General features: G+C 42.2%; 1 protein-coding gene across 3 annotated transcripts in view; it reads right to left on the bottom strand.

The window, feature by feature from the left end:
- MARCH3 (membrane associated ring-CH-type finger 3) overlaps window positions 1-21,437 on the bottom strand; it is a 115,263-nt gene that overhangs the window by 64,734 nt on the left and 29,092 nt on the right. The window contains exon 1 of one of the 3 annotated variants that reach the window (XM_019555300.1): window positions 438-610. The exons of the other annotated variants lie outside the window; for them this stretch is intronic. The gene's annotated coding sequence lies outside the window, so the exon portion shown is untranslated. Of the gene's footprint in view, window positions 1-437; window positions 611-21,437 lie in introns of those variants that run through there. 3 annotated transcript variants of the gene reach the window in all.

Here is a 21,437-nt window from a genome sequence, read left to right as displayed (position 1 = left end):
TTTGGGCATTGGGGTTGACTGCTCTGTCTTTAGATCCATGCATCTGGATGTTATCTACATTCTTCAGCCTTTTCCTACATAACCGCTCTGAGCAGCAGCCCTTTTTCTCCATTTACACAGTTAATTCATACCCATGCCCTCCTCATTTTGCATCCGCTTACAGTCACAAACACTCAGCTGCAACGACTGCTTCAACCATTCGCCTCGATTTGACATCACTCTACTGGATCCCCCTCCTCTAACTGAACATAGACTTGATCTGAGCCTTCAAGAGGCCAAGAAGTGAATATAGCTTTACTTTTAAAGACCTTTCACTGGCTTACCCTCCCACTTCCTACCATATCACCTTCTACATGATAAGAGATATTAATCCCCATATTCACTTTAGCAGGGATACCAATCCACTTGCTCCATTTGCCAAATTTTCACACATTTACCTTTGTGCTTTCTCCAGTGTCCCCGAAACTGCAACAGTTTTCCTTCAAATCCCTGTTTAAAATTCACTTCTACTGCAATACCAAGAAAAGATCCACCATGGTTGGGCAGCTTCAATGAAACTCTGACTCTATTAAATCAAATGGCAGATCTGCACCCACTATTGAATTTAGTGGGTCTACGATTTCTTTCCTGGTGTTCTGTCTCTTTTCATGCTGATTTGAATCATTTCATGGTTATCTCTGGCCCCTCCCCTGCCTGTGTGTTGCAAGAAGTCATTTCTAGTCTTGTACTTAGTATGCTCTTCAGGGAAGGGACTTTTTTTTTGCTTCATATTTATACCGATATGGTGCCTAGCAGAATGGATTTGAAAACTTTTCGCATTACTGGAATACAAATAAGAATTCAGGTAACAATCTGGCTGATTATGCAAGAGGCAGAAAAAAAGCCAGCTCTCTACTTTTGCTGTCCTGGCTCACCAATCATTTTGAATACCATTTAAATGCCACAGGGGTAAGCGTTTTAGAGCAATGGCTAAGACACAAAGCAAAGTTTCCATCAGTGAAGTAACCAGGTTGCCACCTGAGGGCAGGGAGTGTAACTATGGGGCTCCATCTTCTTGAAGCGTAAGTGCCCTTGAAGGGAAGCTAAGTGACAAATTGAGGCCCAGAGGGAATCAAGGATGCTCAGCTCTGTCTGAGGCACTGAGCACCACAGAGAAAGGGGCCCTCCTAGATGAGAAGGGCTATATCATTTTCTAGCTTTATAGAACCACACCTCCATGGTAGCTGTTGTATAGCTGGCAATACAGCAACATTTTTAGGGTTTCTGGAGCCCTCAGTAGAAGGGACATTCTTCAAGGCTGACATACAATGTTCCCTCGGAGTATAAAAGACTTACAGTACGAGTCCCAACTGCCAGATCTCTGTGGTCAGCTTAAACTCTGGTCTCCCCATAGGACTGCGATTACAATGGAGAATTCTGCTGGGCACCAATTTGTGTTGCATTAACATGGAAATACCACTTCCTCCTTTCTTCCCCCATTAGCTGCAGTGGCAATGACAACGTTAGTTGCCTGCACACAGCCCAGCACACAGGAAGCCAGTGTTTGCTACATCAATATTTCTACATTTGATAATAAAAAGGAACTTATCGTTGCTTCAGACACACATCCGCATGGAACAAAAAAAATTGATTCTCAAAATACTGTCAGTAATTCGTTATGAGGTTTCTAAGAAGGCTGACAAAGCTTAAATTTAATAAGCAAAAGTAAAGCTATAAAATAGTTCTCCATAAAGTATCCAGACCACATTGTCAAAGATAGATACCTAAAGTTAGACATGTATAGGTAAATGTACCATCCATACGTTAATTAAGTGGCGCAATTTTCAGAGTTGTTGAGCACCCACAGCTCTCCTGCCTTTTCGAAATTTGTTTTAACATTGTTGCTTTGCACATGCACATCTTTTTACCTTCTCAGCTTAAGCTGCCTATGTGAGGCAGAATTAGAAGTTACGTATCTTCCTGAGAATCTAAGAGTTGAAAAAGACATGTGCCATGAAAGAAACTGAAGAGACGAGCCGCAGAATTGACTTAACATACTTATCCTGCTTTGCTCAAATGGGGCTCTTACTGCTACAACTAACGGCTCAAAGATTCCCCATTGTAACGCTTCCACCCGACTACTGGTTTGGCTTGGGGAGGAAAGATATCTCCAATTAGAGGTCCTAGAGAGTAGACCAGGAGGTGATTAGAAGTACCTACACAGGAAGGTTATATCTAACACAACAAATCCACAACGTAACAAGATCCAATGGCCAGAAGCTGAAGATGAGAAAAATTTTAATTGGAAACAAGCAGCACATTTATGAGAGTGAAGATAAGTAGTCTCAAGCCTAGAGGCATGCGGTAGATTCTCTGTAGCAGAGCACTAGGGTGCTTGCTACTAGCAACAGTAATAAGGACAGCTGCCAATTAATAGGGCAGCACAGGTAAGGGTTGCCAGGGCAACTAATGTTGGTCAGCTGGCTAGAAGAGGGCAGGGCCCGGCCTTTATAAACAGCCCAGGCAGGGGCAGGGGCAGGGGCAGCTTGGGTTGATGGTTGCAGTTGGACTACTTGGACTGGCTGCAATGATGCAGGGGTAAAGAGAACCCTGATGGACGTAGGAGAGAGAGCCAGCAGAGAGCGGAGGTGGTATTATAAGCTCGGGGGCTAATGATGGGTTATAGCTGGCTGGCATATAGTCTGTTGAGTTGAGTTACAAGCCTGGAGGCTTACTGTGTTTATGTTACAGCCGTTTGGCTTTGGGTTTGGTTACTGTTTAATACTGGAGGACTGGGTGAGGCTGTAAGGTGTGAGGAGGCCTCATGGGAGCTCCCCAATAATCTGGGGGTCCTGGGTGCCCAGTAGTGGCACAGCGAGCGGTGCCAGTAGGGCACAGCTGTTTGCGCTGGAGAGGCGTGGTGTGCGGGGTTTTGGACCCCAGCCTGTGAGGGCGGTATTTTGCCCAGTGGGGCAAGCGACCCAGGAAAGGGTCAAGGGGCCAGGCACGGCTGCGGCCACCTGAGCCCCAAGCACGGGAAACGTATGAGCGAGACCCCAGAGGGGGCAACGAGCACGAGAGGCATGGCACAGGCCCCAGAGAGGGCGAGGGTGAGGGCTCAGCTTTGTTTGGGGGCGTGTTGGCCCAGCCCCGCAGCAAAAAAGGGGGCAGCGAAGAGCCCTGGAGCTAGTTAGTGGGGGATCCCGACCCCAGCCCAGCAGGGCAGTACTGGGAGTAAAGGCCGAGTAGGGCGTGAGATCCCAAAGGAGGGTCAGGGGTCCAGGCACGGCTACGGCCACCTGAGCCCCGACCACGGGAAGCGCGGCACAGGCCCCAGAGAGGGCAAGGGTAGCGTGAGGAGCACGGCATAGGCCCCAGAGAGGGTGAGGAAAGCGCGAGCAGCGTGGCACAGGCCCCAGAGGGGGCGGGAGCCCTAGAGAGGGCAGGGAAGCGTGAGCAGCGCGACACAGACTCCAGTGAGGGCCGAGCAGAACGGAGCTCGACAGAGCTGTACAGAAGCCCAGGTGGGGCGAGTAGGCCCGGGAGAGGGGAACAGAAGCCCAGGAGGGGCGAATATATGACAAGAGAACGTCCGGTACAGCTGTGAGGCTTGGGGCGTGCTAAAGGGGAGGTCTGGAGGCACACATTAGCCCTTAAGGCAGGGGTGCACTGAGGCACTCCATACGGAGCAGGGGCAGTTCAACTTATGCTGTGTATTAGGAGATAAAGGCAGCCTCCCTACATTCTCCATCACTTGGAACGTTCAAATCAAGATTGAATCTCTCGGAGACCTGCTCTGGTTCAACCACAAGTCACTGGGCCCAAGAGTATTTACTCATGTGGCAGGGAAAAACAGTTCCTTCCATTGCACAAATCTGTGGGTGAAATTTTACAGCCTGTTTTATGTAGAATTTCAGAGCAGGTGATCAGAGTGATCCCTTCTGGCTTTAAAATCAAATCCTAGTGAGGACAAAACGTAGTCTGGGAGGACTAAACCTACATTCTTGGTTCTTGATTTCAGCACGCATTACTTCAGTATGGAGAAATGAAACATCGTGGTCGATCTGCAGAAAAATATTTTGGTAAAGAGCTCCTGACAAACATGTGAAAGAAGCAGACTCTAATGTCAGTAATTCAGTCACAAGATTTTAAGCTGCCCCCCCCACCGTGAATGTTTGACTGTGACCTGACCTATCCATAAGTAGCAGATGTAAAAAAGAGTTAACACAAAAATCCTGTTTTAAACTGACAAAATATTTAAGGACAAACCCTAAAAGCCAGCTCCTCAACTGGCTTTTTACTTTTGTAATTATCTTTAGGAACTTAGAGTTGTGTGTACAAACACACAAATAATGCACAATTAAAATTTCTCAGAAGGCTGAGATACAGCATGGTACTTGCTTTTCTGTCTGGAAATCCTGACAAAACATTAGTTTCATAGGTTGAACTCGGTCAACACAGTATATTCGCACGACAGATGCACAGATTTTTAATGTCTAGTTAGCATCTTATTTTATGAATACATTCAATTTTATCAGCATGTCCAGAGCTTTGGTTTTGATGGGACCGAGACTGATGAAGGATCACCTCAGCAGTAGTAATGCGGCACTCAATTTACATAATTTAGAAATAAAAACCAAATATCTAGAACCTTATTTGCTTACTTACAATTTTGCCTTCCTTCTCAGATTACTACAAAAGGCTTATTTAAAATCACAGCAATAAATATAAACAGTTATTCTGCCTTGCACTTTCCATAAAATTACAGAAATTGCTTTCCAATTGCAATTAAGGTTTCTGAAAATCACACTGAGGAAAGGACTGCATTTTGGGCACTACTTTTTAACCAGTGAGTTCAAGTGTTTGGGCAAAGCTCGGAGCAGTTTTGTTTAACTTTGTAAAAAGCCAAAATGAAAAATACTCAACAGATAGTCTGAAAAATCCAAACAAAACCAGAAATACTCTATGTGCACACTTGTATGAAGTTATATTTATGTAGAGCTATGTGGAAAAAAAGGACTTTTCCCCAAATGTCTTCAGTTCATTTTGTGTAATTTCACTTTTCCATAGTTATAGGGCTATAGATATTTTTACCATACTCACGTAACAGCACACACAGGTGCCAAATGAACAAAAATCAAGCAGATGTAGAACAGCCACTGTGGACTTTGTCCTTTGTTAAAACATGATAACATCCTATATTAACCACCTAATCTGGCATTATGTTGGGACAGAAAAAAGAGGACCTAATTTAGTATGACTGCTTGACATTTTACTGGAAGAATTTCCCTCACTCTTCTTTCTCAGCTCTGATAACCAAGTCAAAGTGGATTCTCTTGACAATGCTGGGCCCATGGCATGGATTCAGGTAGCCAAAAATATGGAGTGACAGAAAATTAAAAATTGGAAAATGAACCTTGAAAAGCTGGATTTAAATTTTTCACCGACAGCTCTGCAACAAAATATTTCATGCCTAAATTAAACTGAATTTGCAGAAAAATAAAATATTATATGGAGAGGTTGTGAACTAAAAATCTAGCCTGACGGCAGGCATCACAGAGGACAGTCTGGTTGTCCTCTGTCCTCTACTGATACAAAACCCGATACTTTTATGTCCTCTATTCTTCTCTTGGAGAGAAAAACAGAGGACATAAAGGCGTCGGGTTTTGTATCTATACAGAACAGGGGACAGAGTAGCAGAAAACCAGAGTGTCCTCTATGATGGCCACCCTATCTAGCCTGTTTCCACCCCGCCCCCAAGTTTGAAGATATGTTTAACATGGTTTCTTCTACAGCTGTGCAGATAAGGAGAGCCGGTTCATGGCAACAGAAATTTAAATCTGCTAGAGTTGTAGGCAATAACTGTGTGGCATTTATACACATGCCATATACCATTAATATTTATCTCCCTGCTCTTCCCTCTTGAAATTCTCAATACCACAAGTACTGCAAGTTGAAATTCTGTTTTACAAAGACATTACATATACTTTCACAGCGCATCTTTAATTTTGACACAAACATTTTGTATTGAGATTTCAACCCTTAACAGGCTTCTTATAAAAGTAATTTCTGCTCCTCCTTAATAGGTTCTCTTCACAGATTAGCTTTGTATATGTGTATTACATGTTTTCTACTTAATTTCATGCTTTTCTATTTCTAAGCATAAGAAAGTCTTTAAAAAAGAACAAATGTATTCATTTAAAATCTGCTGCTCTGCCCAAATCAGTCACATATTTAATATCTGAAAATCACTGTAATTTAAGGCAAATCAAGACAAGACCAGATTTTAGACTTCAGTTTTGATTCACTCTTTTTCCTTTCCTTTAAATATTAACTGGACTGAATGGAGATTATACAACAGGCACTCTTGTGTACCCTGTTAAGTGAACTAAAAAAGACTCAACAGCCCCCAAATACGTCTTTCCCTAGCCTCTTTAAATATTTTTCATGCTGGCTTATCATAAATAAAAAGCACCCTGATGTTTGGAAAACAGTTACCTAAGACACTTGCAATGACTGCTTGAACACATAATGCACATAAAGATTACTGCATGTAAACGTGTTCCCCTGAAGCTCCTCAAATGGAACAAATTAGAAAGCAACCAATAGTAGGCTACTTCACTTTTCCAACAAACACAAGCGTTTCAAACATAAAGTCTAATTGCTACACAAGCTACTCTACCATTTTTAGCTCACAGATGTCCTGTCTAATACCTCAATGCACTTTGTTATATGGGCTTCAAAAAGGATCTGAATGATGCAACAACGGAGCACAGTAATCTGATTGGGAGCATAATTGCCTTTAACGTTAATACAAGTTAGATGCATCCATCCAGAACCTAGAAGGTCTCTGTGCTGCAAGCATACAGTACACTCTGGCTAATTTGCTTGCAGGACTATTCTACCTTATGGTTTAATTTACCATTGTTTCAATTTGCATCCTTGCCCTCAGGATCAGTTGCTGCTAATTGTTCACTACTGGATAATTCGCCATTATTTGCATTCCCCTTCGAGCAGCAAATTAAACCAGCATTTACTGTAAGGAAAGGAAAGGAAAGATTAAAAAGTCTGTTATACTGTTGTTTTATTTTATTAAAGACAGTTTCCATCTTTGTAGATTTCACCCTGCTTGTGGGGTCACAGTCATCTAAGTGTTTACAGCTGCCCACCATTCTATTCTGAAGGTCCCCGCTTCTGCATGCAAAGCCCCATCTCATACTATCCATTAACACTGCAATTTTTCTTTCAGCTGAAAGGGTTAGACGTGTGACATCCATTAAGAACACTGCTTTGTGGCACTACTGGCAAGAGTGCCTTAAAAAGGAGAGAGACAATTGCAGCACTCCCTGGCCCAGGGAATAAGTGCATTTCATACAACAGAAGACATAACATTCATTCATTTTCATTTCTAACAGGAACAAAAAGCACCCTTTCCACATGGCCAAAGTGTTTTATAAATCATTTAAATTATCAAACCTTACTGAATTTGTTGCACAAATAGTTGTCCAGTTACTCCAACTCATAATAAAATCAAATCGTCCAGTCTGAGCAACAGATATATGTAAATTTGACACTTTTATTTCAAAGCCTCAATCTCTGTATACACTTCCTCTCCAAATATGCCCATGGGACAAAAAAGATAATCTTCATGACATATTCTGGAACAGCTTAGTGGTACCTAGTATTTTAACTAAAGCAGCTGCAGTCGCAGTTGGGTCCTACCTTGCTAGATGCTGTAGATCACAAAGGTAAATTGGAGATTATAAACTCACCCTGAAAAATAAATATGCATTTATAATTGGGCACTATCTTTTCACTGCCTCTTTCTGAAGGGAAAAAGCTCTAAAACCTTCTAATGGAGGCACTGCAAGCCATGACACCCTAAATAGAAAAAGACTGCATGGAACATGGCAGCTGAATGTGTTTATCTACCTGAGTTTCATAAACAAGCAAATTACAGTAGAAAGTGAGTTTGTGCATTGGGACTGCAGACTTTGCTTTCCCGTCTCTATCTTCCCTATAATCTAGAAGCTGAGCCAGCATAGATGGTAGTAACTTATATAAGGTACCTACAGCTGCATGACCCAGATGCCAAGCTCTGAAGTGTATGTTCCCGCAATAGAATGAATATGTGCTGAGCTGGTATTTTGTCTTGTCCATTGTGACGGTCTTGAAAACTACTGAGTTGTGTTGTGCTAATGAAGTACGTTGCTTTAGAAATCTTTTTTCTTGGACTATACAAACTTGTTTTTTCTTTTTAAATGTAAGACAATAAACTTATTTTACTTGTTCATATGGAGTTAAATTCATTTCTATGGTCGAGCTCTGGCTGGCATGGGGATACGTCTCAGAAAACTGGCTCCCTAACCCCTAAGCAAATTTGTGCATGTCTGAAGGAGAGGACTGCTCTGGTGTTTTTTCCCCCACTCAAATGGACCATATTCATGAAGGATAAGCACAGGTAAGAAGTAATCACCTATGTTCCCTCCCTAGTTTTTTCCTCCTACATCACATCTTCAATCCTAGAGTTGCTATATAAGGAGCTGCCTCTTATACCAATGTTCAGGTGAGTCCCATGGCAAGAAAATTCCTTGTTGGAATTCTTGGTTGAAAATCTAACTCAGGGTATCCCATGCAATTTCAAAATCTTCCATATCACCTTTTTCAAGAAATACACATAAGAAATTGCAGGTCATAATCTTAAAACACTTGTTTTAACTGCATTAACATAAACCCAAAGCATCCCTTGTTTAAACCTATCTGAACTTGCAAGGTAGGATGAATTAGTGGCTGGATGCGAAACCCTCACCGCTCAGTAGAGCAGGAAGCAGGGTTACTTTTGTAAAGCATAAGGGGCAAAGTTCTGTTTCAGGTCTTCACTCCTGATGGTCAAAGAGCATGGCACTTTCAGAAGAACAGGGGTATTAACCTTGCTGTTACAACTAACCCTCAATTTACATGATTACTCTCCTCTACCGTAATTTCCTCTAGAGACTAAACTTGATACGATATTCTTACTCATTTCCTGTTCTATCCTGCTGAACAATATATGAACTGTTTAACAGCACACAACAATGATTTTACTCAGAGGTGGCTGAATTTCAGCAACAGCCTGTTCCAACACAATGGTTTCTAAAGACATCTCAGATTCTTCTGGATGAAAAGTTGCTATATATAAAAGTCATAAAATAAAACACAACAGGCTCATATCATTCATTTACTTTTAGTGAATGCCTGTGCCATTTTGCTCATTGGGCGTGTGTATACTTAATGAAATTTCCTGTTTGCGCCAACACAACTGCATTTGTGTTTGCACAACTCGGGATTTCCCACTGCTTTAAAGTCCATTTTAGTGCCATATGCTAACACTGCTATTGAGGCTAGGGACAGAAGTTATGCATAGACCACTTTCAGTCATCAGAAACTGGTTTAAACCTGTAACAGAACAGAAGTTCAGTGCACATAAACAAACTTCAAAATGGCTAAAACTGGTTTAAGATAAACCTTATTGAATGCAGTATCAGATTTAACTGATTTGGGTCAAACTGGTTTATGAAACTTCTGTCCTAGACCCCTTTCTGGTTCACGTTGAATCAGAGGCCCCCAGCATCCAGCATGCTTTCCATCCCTGGGCTGGGCTGTGCTGTCTGCTCCAGCAGTGAAGGGTTTTTAGGGAGGTGTGGGGAGGAGATGGACTGTCCCCACAGGCAAACCCCTGCTGGGGTCTTGGGCTGGGAGGGGAGCGGGGGGATTAAACTTACTGTCCCCTGAGTATAGAGCTGCCCTGCCCTGCTAAAAACTTACTGCTGGCTGTGACTGTGGACTACAAATCCCAGAGGCAACTAGAAGCAGGAAGAGGAAATGATGAGCAACCCCACAAAGTCCTGCTGCCGAGATTCTGGACTGCAAATCCCAGAGACCTCAGAAGCAGCAGGAAGAGGAAGCAGCCATGTCTATAACAAGTTCCCTTCCCACAAATCACTGCCTATATGTAATGTGTTGTATCTAGTCGGAAGAGTAAACCAATTTTATGTTCAATCCTTGTCTCCCCACCCTCCCCACCATTCTGGCTTCATTCCACTTCTTTTATAGTGTATATTTTCCTGACTTGTCTTCAGTGCATTTTATTATTTTACCAGACCCCCTACTTATACTAGCACCTACATTTTGTTCTCCGTCTCCTAATCTTCTGTCTTTTCTCTCCCCATCTCCCTCCAATCGCTATTGCCTCACTCAATACAGCACTATAATTTTCTAAACTAAGGTATTCCATTCAATCCTCCTTTTCCTCTCCAAAAATCCTCAACCAACCCCTCCCCTCCAACATATACATAGCTCCTATAAACACTGCACGCAGATGTTTTAGGAATTTTGACATTTAATAGCCAGAGGACTAAATCAAGGCTCATACAAAAGACATTTCCAAACTGACTGAAACTATATTTCTGAGGTTAGATGGCAATCCTTCCTCCTGCTTTTGAGGTACTGGACAAAAGGAAGGTGCTGGTTCCTAAGCCAGTTCATACCTTCAGATTCAGTCTGGGGAATCCCTTCAACCTACCAGCCCACAGCAATGAGGTTTCTAATCAAAATGAAGCCTCCCACAGCTTGCTCTGGCTGCTTCAAGACTCTCTATCTGTCTCTATATTTGTTTCATCTCAGAACCTTCTGGCAGTTGCAAAAGTGGGAGGATAGATCTCCACTACTCTAAACTTTCCCTAGGCTCTGCTTCATTCCCCTCAATGAATGTTCACAGTCCTGCAGTGTAGTAGCAACTTCATGCTGCTGTAGCAGTTAGGCTAAATTATGTTCAGCAGAAGAGGCAGGAACTAGAATGACCTGCTTCTTGTCTGTTTCCCTGCTGTCCTCATAATTCTGCAGTGACCGTGCAAATTTACAGGACTAGTCAACTTTCACTCTAAGGCTACAGACAGAAATTACATATGAATTGGTACAAGTGATTGGAAACCGGTTCAAATCTATAAACACAAAAGAAGTTCAGTGTACATAAATCACTTTTAAAATAGCCCAAACTGGTTTAAGATAAACCTGGATGGATGTAGTATCAGACTTAACTGATTTTGGTTAAATCAGTTTATTAAACTTCTGTCCCAGAATGCCTCCAGATTCAAGTCAACTCACAGTCCTCCAGAATCCTAAGTTACTTTGTACCTTCCCTGCAGCCTCCTCCCCCCTGACAGGGTGGGCAGGCTAGCCTTGGCCCAAGCTGTCTGCTCCAGCTGAGCAGGGAAGTGTGCTCTAGCGCTTTCTGGCTTCTGGCCTCGGCCACTGCAGGCATTTTGGCTGCATTTCTGGAATCAAAACTGAATATCTGCTCACTTGCTTACTAGTTCAATCTGTGCAGCTTAAATTAACCTGAAAAAATCAAATCAGTTCAGCTTTGGGCTTTTTGACTGACTGTACTTAACCTAAGGCAGCTTAGAAATGCCAGGAGCCAGGCGAGTGGTTCAAAAAGCTAGTAAATGTAGATCTATTCTGGCTTACTCTCAGAGTCAACTTTGTAACCATGAGGGTTAAAAACAACTAAAAAAAACCCCAGACTAAAGTTTAGGATTTTACAAAAGATGAGGCATGTACAAGAGAAGCCTCTGCACTCTCCAGACACAAGTGCATCTTTGAAGTATTATCAATGAAACAGTAACCCAAGTCAATAGTTACCAGTTACTTAGGGACTGGTCTGCCAGGTCTATTTTCTTGAATAAATAAGTGCTCATAAGTTTGGGTCCTTTAGAGGAGAACTACAAGTGAAAAGGGAGAGTTTCTACAAGAAAAAGTAATACAAGTGAATAAAAGATCCAAAAATATACCAGTATTATTTTATTCTAAAAAGAATTTTCTCTGTAATTCCCATTAGAAATATTAGACTTTTGACTGCTCTGGGTTTTTTTTTTCAGTAGGAGTCTTTTGAGAGGTAGAAAACTAGGGGAAGTATAATGCAGTACAAGATGGAAACCCAAGCCAATGAGAAGGGAAGATAGTTTTATCAGAATGTTTAAAACATTAATGTTGTTAAAAACTTTTTAGATTAAATGCCTGCTTTATGGGGGGGAAAAAGATGCATAAGAGAAGTTTTTTTCCTAAAAAAATTCCTGCCCTTTCAAGTCAGGGCTAAAAAGACTTATAATGCTAGGTCATCACTCCCACAGCATGAACAAGAAAGATGAAAACAGATATAACCCTTACCTCCCTAACCCCCTGTACAGCACGCAGACTTTTGCCCCCACCCCCAAAAAAGCCTTTTCTGAAACATGAAAGAGAGAAAAAAAGGCACAATAGATTTACCCTCCCTCCCCATTTTTAGAGATCTCACATATTACCGTATCAGCAGGTCAAGACTCTTTCATTCTCTTTTGTCAGCACATACTGAGATTCTGCTGGTGTTTCCAGTCAAGTTAGTTATAGATTTGAATTTCCTTTACTACTTAAAAAAACTAAATAAGGACCAGCACTTTATGGGAAATCAAGCATAATCCCATCACTATCCCTGCTGCACAATTTTATTTCTTCCCTGCAGACCAGTTTACTGAAAAATCTCATACATCAGCCTGAACTGTTTTTGCATAAGGTTGAAGAAATATACAGCCAAAAATATACTTTCTTCTACTGAGACAAAAGGAAATCTGGTTCAAGTCTTTGTATAGCTTTAGAATGTGGTACGGACTGCAGGGAATATTTTGGAAGTTGCACTTCACACTTACCACCATTTTATTTTTGGCGGCTTCATTATTTTCCTATTCATCACAAAGGAATCTACTGCCCCTTTTTGTTAGTACCCAAACCTGTTATGTAAATTCTATTACATTTTTTAGTCATGGATACTGTGTAATAAAACAGACAGAGTTATACAGAAGATTATGAAGTCAATATACTTAAGGGCCAGAGTTCTGCTACCTGGCTAATACATTGCAAAAACATGTGTTCAATCAGAATTCAAGAATCTGGTTTTTCATGTGTTAACTTCAAGTCTCTTATGCCATAATTATTTGAGCATCTTCATTGTTTGGTGCCCCTTTTGACAAACCTTGGACATGATGCCACAGAAGTGAAGGCACCTACAATCCAAGACAGAATCAACAAAAATGGTGGGTCCTCAACAGCTCTAACCCAGGGACAAGGTGTGTCAAGGTGGGCACTATGATAGGCTCATTATACTCCATCCCTACTCCAAGGGAACTAGGAAAACTCCTCTAACTCCTGCCAGAAGTGCACCCTGTAACTGGAGGAATCTATAAAGAAGATGTGCAGGAACAACTGCCAAGGTGGCACTGATTTTCTCTCCCACACTTGAAAAATAGGAAGACAGAATATAATGCTGCTTCTGAATATTTTGATCTCAACCTATCTGTGAGCTTGGTCTAAGATTGTTGCCATCTCTTCATGAAGTCACTGTTTTATAGAAGGACAAATAACTATAATTTCCCTTACTAGGGCTGACTAAATACCTCCAGTGATAGTTTTTCAGCTATTTCATTCTTCACTTAGAGCAAAACATTTATACAAAAGCAAAAGTAGGAAAAAAACCTCCCAAGAAGAGATGCAAGGAACTAGAAGACCAGTTCAAATAGTCATGCTAAATAAAGACGACTAGAGCTAACGCCATGCCTAAACCTGGAGAGTGTTTAAAGGAAAAAAAATCCATAATCTGTAGTGTTTAAAAATGTTGTATGTAATTAATATGCTTCCCTTGTCACTTTCTTCACACAGAAACATATATGCTATGCCAGATTTAAAGTCACTTCCTTCCTTGAGTGATCATTTAAATAAGCAAAAAAGTATATGTAACAGAATAATATTCTGACAGCTTAATGTTCTACAATTGCTTGGCACATCTAAATGACTGTGCAAGGTGAAGGGTAACAGTGAAGTGGGCCCTGCTTGTTTATTCTTGTGGCCTTCCTTCCCTTCCAATTTGGTTATTTTTGGTACATACTATTTTTTTTTAATCAGAGCTCTCTGAGTATGCAATGTCCTCCATGGCAATAATTAATCTATAAGTAATAAGTTCTGAAATTTGAGGGTATAAATAACAGACCAGCATGTCCCTGACACATTAATATAAGTGGTCAGTTTCTACTTCTGCAGAGAATGTGTTTTCATTTAACAAAGTAAAATATGTAAAATGCTTTTGATCCATCTCTCTGACAAAGGAGTGACTTTGACAGGAGCTTCACCATGAAATAAGGACGCGTTATCTGTTGCAATTCTTTTGGCTAAAAGACGACCTGGATCTCAACTGGGCCAAAGGTTCAGGCCCAAGATTAAAGTTTCTGTTTTTCTATGAAATACAACCCAAGGGATGCAATGGATATCAGTAAATGACTTCCTGCTAAATTCTGTAAATTGTAACTGTAAAAAAACCAAACAAACCAATACTGCGTTAGCCAAAATTTGGCACAGATTCATCTTGGATGTTTCATTTGGCTGGAGTGTAGGATTTGGTGAGCAGCCAGCAGCACTGATCAAGTGAACCAAACCATAAAACATAACACATAGAGGGGAAAAATATTACTGGCATGCAAATGTTGTTGGCAACGGCACAGCATCCTCACATCCAATTTTAAACAGCAGAAGATTTCTATACTCTGTAACATAATATAAGCTTGCCTTTCCGAAATAACAAAAGTTAACAGCTCTGACGGCTTCCTCCATTACTGTGTTTCTTTGCCCCCTACATATTGTGCTTAGATTACGTTCCTTGATAAATATATTCCCCAAAGTGACAAAATGTCTAACCTGGTGCATTCTTAATACACCAAGCTAACGTAACTCCCCTAAGATTTTTCAGGGTGCTAACTACCATTCAGAACTGATTTACAACTCATGCCAATGGTGTTTTATTCATTGCCATGCAAAATAAAGAGAAGATGCACACTTTACTTGCTGTGCAGACGCTAACAGTTTTAGTAAAACAAGTTACCAACCATATAAGAGAAAGTGCCCTGTGCTCTTAATTAACAGCTACAAAGCAGTAGGGCAAAAAAAAAAAAGCGCTCAAATCTTATTATTGTACCGAACAGTCAATACCACCACACAATTACTTTTACCACTGGGTCTTGTATAAGGTTAATAATCCTACCCTGAGCTCTTTATAGATGTACTCCAGGACTTTCATTGATCCATAATCAACTGTAACCATCCCTTATCCGACCCATCACGTGGGTGCCAGAGAATATTTTTGTCTTTGAAGTGCAGTTCTAAATCAAGAATGTATATGCATTATTCTACTGTTGTACTCAGTTCAAGGGTCTCTTGCCTGCTAAGTGCTTTGGGGGTAGTAATTAAAATATTTCAGTAGTATTTGCTGAATGTCCCTATTAGCCAGATTGGGTTAGGAGCGCACTAGCAGCCAACTAACTTTTATATGTTTGTCTCCTAAATTTCCGTCTATATAGTTCATGCTCTGCCCCTTGTCATGGTTCAGTATACACCAGTGGTGATGCGATACAAGATATGACAGGACTATAAAGTTACAAGTGAAGAATCAAGTATGCTACTCTAAAAACGGAGGAAGAAGAGGAGGAGGATACATTTTCCAAGTTCCTGCATTAATTTAAACCCAAATGTAACAGAAAAAAATGATATTTGAAAAAGTGACAAATATTGCTTTTACTTGCCCTAGCTTGAACTGGGAACTATTTTTTGTTTATTGTGATTTATTTAAAAGGTGTCCATCTGGAACTCATCTTGCATGTGTGCTGAACACGAAATCTTCCCCAGATAGGAATCTGCATATATCTAAGACAGTTTGGAGAAGACAAACTAATGCTTTTCCAAACATTTCCCTCTTAAGTAATGATGTCCACAAGTCCAACTAGGGCTCTGGAGTCTGCTTGCAGGTTTGGGGTTAAACTGAAACCCATCAATGACTCCTTTGAGACCAAAAAGTTGGCAGGCTGAAAGCTTTCCTTCTAATTGACTAAATGAGAAAAACAGGTTTAACTGATTTCACTATGAATGTCTTCTGCAGAACATGAGAGCTAACCTAACAATGGAAGAAAGAAAATTTGCAGACAGGCATGTCTACATTTTCCTATTCCTCAGCATCATGGAATACTTCAACAAGATTTCAACAAGCAGGGGGAAAGCAGTTTTGTCTAATGAATAACAAAAATGGAAATAAACTCATCAGGTAGATCATTTCTGTTTGCCAAGGTACTACCACATACAACAGTGCGTCCCCCCCACAAAAAAGGAACGTCAACTCTGAAACATTTTATGAAGGAGTATCTCAGTAGCCATCTTAGGTCTAGGTCATGGTTCTCAACCTTTTTATACCTGAGGCATCCCTCAACAGACTTAAGGCACACATTATACTCAAGGCACCCCTCCATAACTTGTGGGAATTAAGTGGCACTCCATTTCAAAAACTAACTTATTGATGGTAGTGCTAATCTCCTTGGAGAGGGGCCAGGCAGTAGTGGGTGGGGTAGTGGCCAGGCAGGGAAGAGCCTGCATCTCCTCATTACCTTCTGGCAACCTTTAACAGATCTTGTGGCCCCAACACCCTAGTTAAGAATCACTGGGCTTGGTAGCCATTGTGTTAAATTTCTTCTTTGATCACACTCATCCCTACAGTAGCTGCTATTTTGAGGAGTAAATGCAGAAAGATAAACACTCCTTCCTTGTCTGTCTGTCATTCATCCACCTCTGTATCAAAGGGGAATTTTGCCTTCCTCTGTAGCAGGGGGCATGGCCCCTCTACCTGGGCTTGGCTTTCTATCTGGGATCTCTTGAGCGTATATTAACAACCTTTTACACAAGCAGGACCTTGGCTGCTGTAGTTTCATTGCTCTACCCTTTGGCAGGTTAGGATGTTACATTTTGTAGCTTTGTCAGAGTTGACCGTAGTTTTGCTAATAGGTTAAACAATAGATTTGTATGTGATGGTTTGGATAGGGATGACCCTGCCTCTGGCAGGGGGATGGACTAGCTGTCCCATGAAAGTCCCTTTCAGCTCTATTTCTCTATGATTCTCTATGACTTTTGTGAAAATTCTTCAGCCAAAGCATACAGAACAAGTGATTATAAGCATTAGTTCTGTAACATTTTTAAATATAAGCAGGTATATTTTTACCACTATGCAAATATCTAAGGATGTGCCAGAACTTTTGGGTACGATAGCCTGAGACAAGACTGCAGTGCTGCTACCTGTTTTTTTAAGGGAAATATATTTGACATTACAAATGACTGCTAGAGGTGCGCTGATACATCAGTCTGAAATTGGATCAACACCAATATAAAGAAAACTGACTGCACTGGAAATCTGCTTTTTTTTGCCTGATGTGGATGATAATGTTGCCAATAAATGCCCAGTATATTCGTGCAACCACAGTGCAGCACATTGGCGGTGAGGAACACAGCCCAGCAGCTTGGAGAGCTGCATCCAGCTGCTAATTCTGTTGTGGTGGAAAGAGGTGGGGTAGGGAAAAGAGCATGGGGGGAGAAAAATGGAGGCTCCTGCAGTGAGGGAGGGAGTGGGGCTAGGATAGAGGCTGGGGCAGGCCTTGCATAGCTGGTGGGACATGGGACGGAGCCACAGCTCATCTGGGGGGGGAGGGAGGGGCGGCTCTCGCTGCTCCACACACTCTGGGAAGGCAACGGGGGTGCGTTCCCCTGGATCTCCCCAGGGCGGGGTGGGGCAGGCTGTCGCTGTGGGCTGGACCCAGGGCTGCACTGGGCTCTTCCCGGCAGGGGGCTGGGCCAGGCTGCACTTGAGGCAGGGGCTGGTCCGGGTTGTGCTTTTGGTGGGGTGGGCAGCAGCACTGGGAGAGGGGGCTGGGAGGGCTATGGCGAAATTTGGGGAGGCTGCAGCCCCCCCACCCCGTACCCTCCTCCCAGCACTGCCATTGCCCACCCTGAGCGCAGCCAGGACCAACTCCCCTGCCAGAAAGACAACAGCATTGCCCTGGCCCCAGCCCACAGCGGCAGCCCACCCCAACCCGCACACAGATCCAGGGGCACACGCTCACCATGCCCTCCTGGGTTGAACGCAACAGTGAGAGCTGTCCCCCTCCCCCCCAGATGAGCCATGGCTCTGTACCATGCCTTACCCAGTCCTGGCTGGGCAGTGCCTGCCCCAGCCCCAGCCCCACTCCCTCCCTCACCGCAGGGCCTCCATCTGCTCACCCACACCCCTTCTCTTCCCCCTCCCCCCCCACTACAACAGACTTACCAACCTGACACTGCTTTTCAAGCTGCCGGCCTGTGTATCGGAAATCAGATCGGTATCAGCTGATATGCCTCCTTAAAAATCAGTATTGGTATCAGCCCAAAAAAATCTATCGGTGCACCCCTAGTGAATGTGTTATTCATCTACAGACCTTCTTTGTCAGCCTGAAAAATTGAGTACTAGGGCTTCAGAGAAAGCCAATCCCAACTCCTAATTGGGCTGATGTGAAATTGGTGGAGCTGGCAGTGAGAATGCTAGTAGAATCGGATGCTAGAAGCCCATGGGGAAAGGCTTAGTGGTGGAGAGTGCCCAGGACAATAGGAGAGAAGGAGATAAAAAGGAGGGAAAGAGAACATATAGCCAAATTAGGCAGACACCAAAAAAAGGGAAGGTGGTTGCTTTACTCAAACAGCAACATTTCAGCACTTGTGGAAAAGACAAATGGCTTCAGCAAGGCCAAAACGGGCAGGCAGGAAATGGAAAAAATGATTAGGGTGAGGGAATAACTGACTGGGGTGAAGGAAGAAATCATTTCCTTCAAGTAATAAAATAAATTAAAGCCTGTCTTTGTTTTGAAATGGACTTCTATATTTTTGCCACTGTTCACTCAACGGCTGCTTCAGACCCATTTCTAAAATGGAACTTGATCATACAGTTATTTTAGGTAAAAATGCTGAGGCAACCTTTATGAGAGGTGAATTGTGCAATTGAATCAGCACCGTAAATAAGAAGCAAAGCTACTGAAAAGAAAAAACATTTTTCCCTTTGGCTAAAATTAAGATAAGAATCTATTGCCTGGCTATCACTGCGGAAAAGGGCCTCAAATCCGCAAACAAACTCGTCATGAAGGTGATCTGGAAGAAATCTGGTGTGACTTTTTGGGGTGTCTCCAGAAGACCTCTGGTCCCCAGCAATTAGCAGCAAAGAACACTGTCCCCCTGACTTTGCATAATTAAAGATGTGCAATTACTCATGTCCTTTTGCTAAAAGATCCAAAATGGTTTTGAAATAGCACTCAGATTGCCTCTGAGGTAGCTGTTAATCATTTTACAGATAAGATGAGAAAACTGTGGTAGGAAAAAACCTGACTGGCTTGCCCCCTTTCATGCTGAGAGTCAGTGGCAGAGGTGGAAATGGGAAATCTTGCCTTCCAGTGTCCAGTTTTAACTGCTAGACCAAACTCGCTCTCCCTAGAGGATATGCTGCCACAGCAACAATGTTTGCTCTAATTGACATTTTAAAGTAAGCTGGATTGCACAATGGCACCAGCTCTGCCACAGAGATCATTAGGTACCATTCTACCTGCAGGAACCTCAGGGAGCACTGTGTATGCATGTCTCCTGCACTGTGCTACAAACATGGTACTACAAATACCAGCATGACGATGCTCGAAACTTGCACGCTCCTGTATTCTACCAGGGGACGTATTTTAATCCTGACTGCTATCCAACAAACAGCAAACTATCACTGTTAATTGACAGACTGTATTTTAAAGACAAAGATGTCACTTGTCCTGCCCATTCCTTTGCCCATAGAAAACAAACTGAGGAAAAACAGTGGATCTATTACAGGGAGAATTGGCTTGAGACCATTTACACAAGTGCTGTCAGCAAAGGGTTCAGGCTGCGAACTATGAGAGAGGAAAGCACTGAATGCAAAAGAACTGGGGAAGTCACAAAAGGAAAGAGTTGGTATCTAAGACCAATCTGAAGACCCATAACAGTGTTCAAAAGCCTATTTGCTAGTTAGTACCAACTTAAGGAGCAGTATGTGATTTTTATATGCATCTCAAAATAAGAGTTTGTGAGCAACTTTGTAGAGCGCTGTAACAAAACCAGCGGTCCAGGATCAAACCCCGAAACTTGCAAATGTAAATCTGCTCTTCTATGTAAGCTTTTATTGTGTATTCTTAGTGCTCGTGATTGTAAAAGTTATGTTGTAGTTTCTGTTCCAACCCTTCCTTATACCATTCTCAAACAATTTTTTTTGGCATCAAGTTTTTTATGTTTAGTCTCAGGTTCTTCACGTGAAAGTCTGAGTCATTTGTGAATTCTGAAAACGAAAGATTAGGAAGGTGGGGGGAGGTCTGCAATATTTAACTTTTGTATTAGACAGTTCTCTGTACATGCTCCACTTTCCCAGTCATTTCTCTTTCATGTTGGGGTGGGGATTTTTTATACAGCAACAAGACAAAGGACAGTATTTTTCTCTAACAAGAAAAAATGTTTATAAAAGCACAAAACTTCCAAGAGAAGTGGTGCTGGCTCCTACCCTGGGGGTGTTTAAGAGGAGGTTAGATGAACATCTTGCTGGGGTTGTTTGACCCCAGTATTATTTCCTGCCATGGCAGGGGGTTGGACTAGATGATCTACTCAGGTCCCTTCTGACCCTAGAAACTATGAAACAAAAAAACCTGGCAGGAGGGTTGGGATAGATTGGTTATTGGAATCAACTTTTAACTTAGTTTTTAAAAAGTGACTAGGTTTTGAGCTGACAGCCTCCCTTTAACAGAGAATATTGTAAAGGACAAGTTTCCCCAAGCCTTTTCAGATGGAGGTTTCTTGCCTCACACTGTCTCGATGCTGCAGTCTTTGATTACCTGGCTAGCTACTCAGATGTAGGTCATAGAGGTGAACAGCCTCAGTGGGGAGGGGTAACGTTCTTTTTTGAGAGCACCTAAATCATGCAACAAACAAATACTGCTCGCTTAATGGGGCAATATTTATTGCTGCCTCTATCTGTATTCTAAATTGCAGCTGCTGTGACAATGAAGTCTACATATGTGAAACTCCAGCCATGACTGAAGTACCATTTCTTCTCATCTTTATCCAGTGCAGGAATGCCACAGAAATTCTGAGGTATGACTTTCTCATAAATCGCATACAGCTTATTACTAAAGCTACATTTTAAAAGCTCGTTGGCATAGACTCTTCCGTGTGTTCAGAAGCCAGTAAAACCTTGGGTGGAAAGCCCTGCTTGAGAACACCAGATCTGAAAACTGCAAAGCATTCATGATCCCCGGTGAAGACAATGCAGATACTCCTCCCTCCAAGGATCAGGCTTTTAGTAATAGAGAAAGAGTAGCACAAGAGCATTTTAACTTACAGCTGACGTCAACACTTCATTCATACAGAATCACTTTATCATCAATTGTTCTATTCACAAACACAAGACCAATTATTCTATTTTTAGTTTGTTACATACCCAGAAGTGAATGAAATGGCTGGACGAGCTGCCCATTACCTAGGATTGATTTAACGCCCCCCCC

The sequence above is a fragment of the Crocodylus porosus genome, unplaced genomic scaffold, assembly GCF_001723895.1.
Source record: "Crocodylus porosus isolate Cpor-Errol unplaced genomic scaffold, CroPor_comp1, whole genome shotgun sequence".
Taxonomy (NCBI): Eukaryota; Metazoa; Chordata; order Crocodylia; family Crocodylidae; genus Crocodylus; species Crocodylus porosus.
Note: the sequence above shows the minus strand (reverse complement) of the source record. Positions and strands in the feature narration are given on the sequence as shown.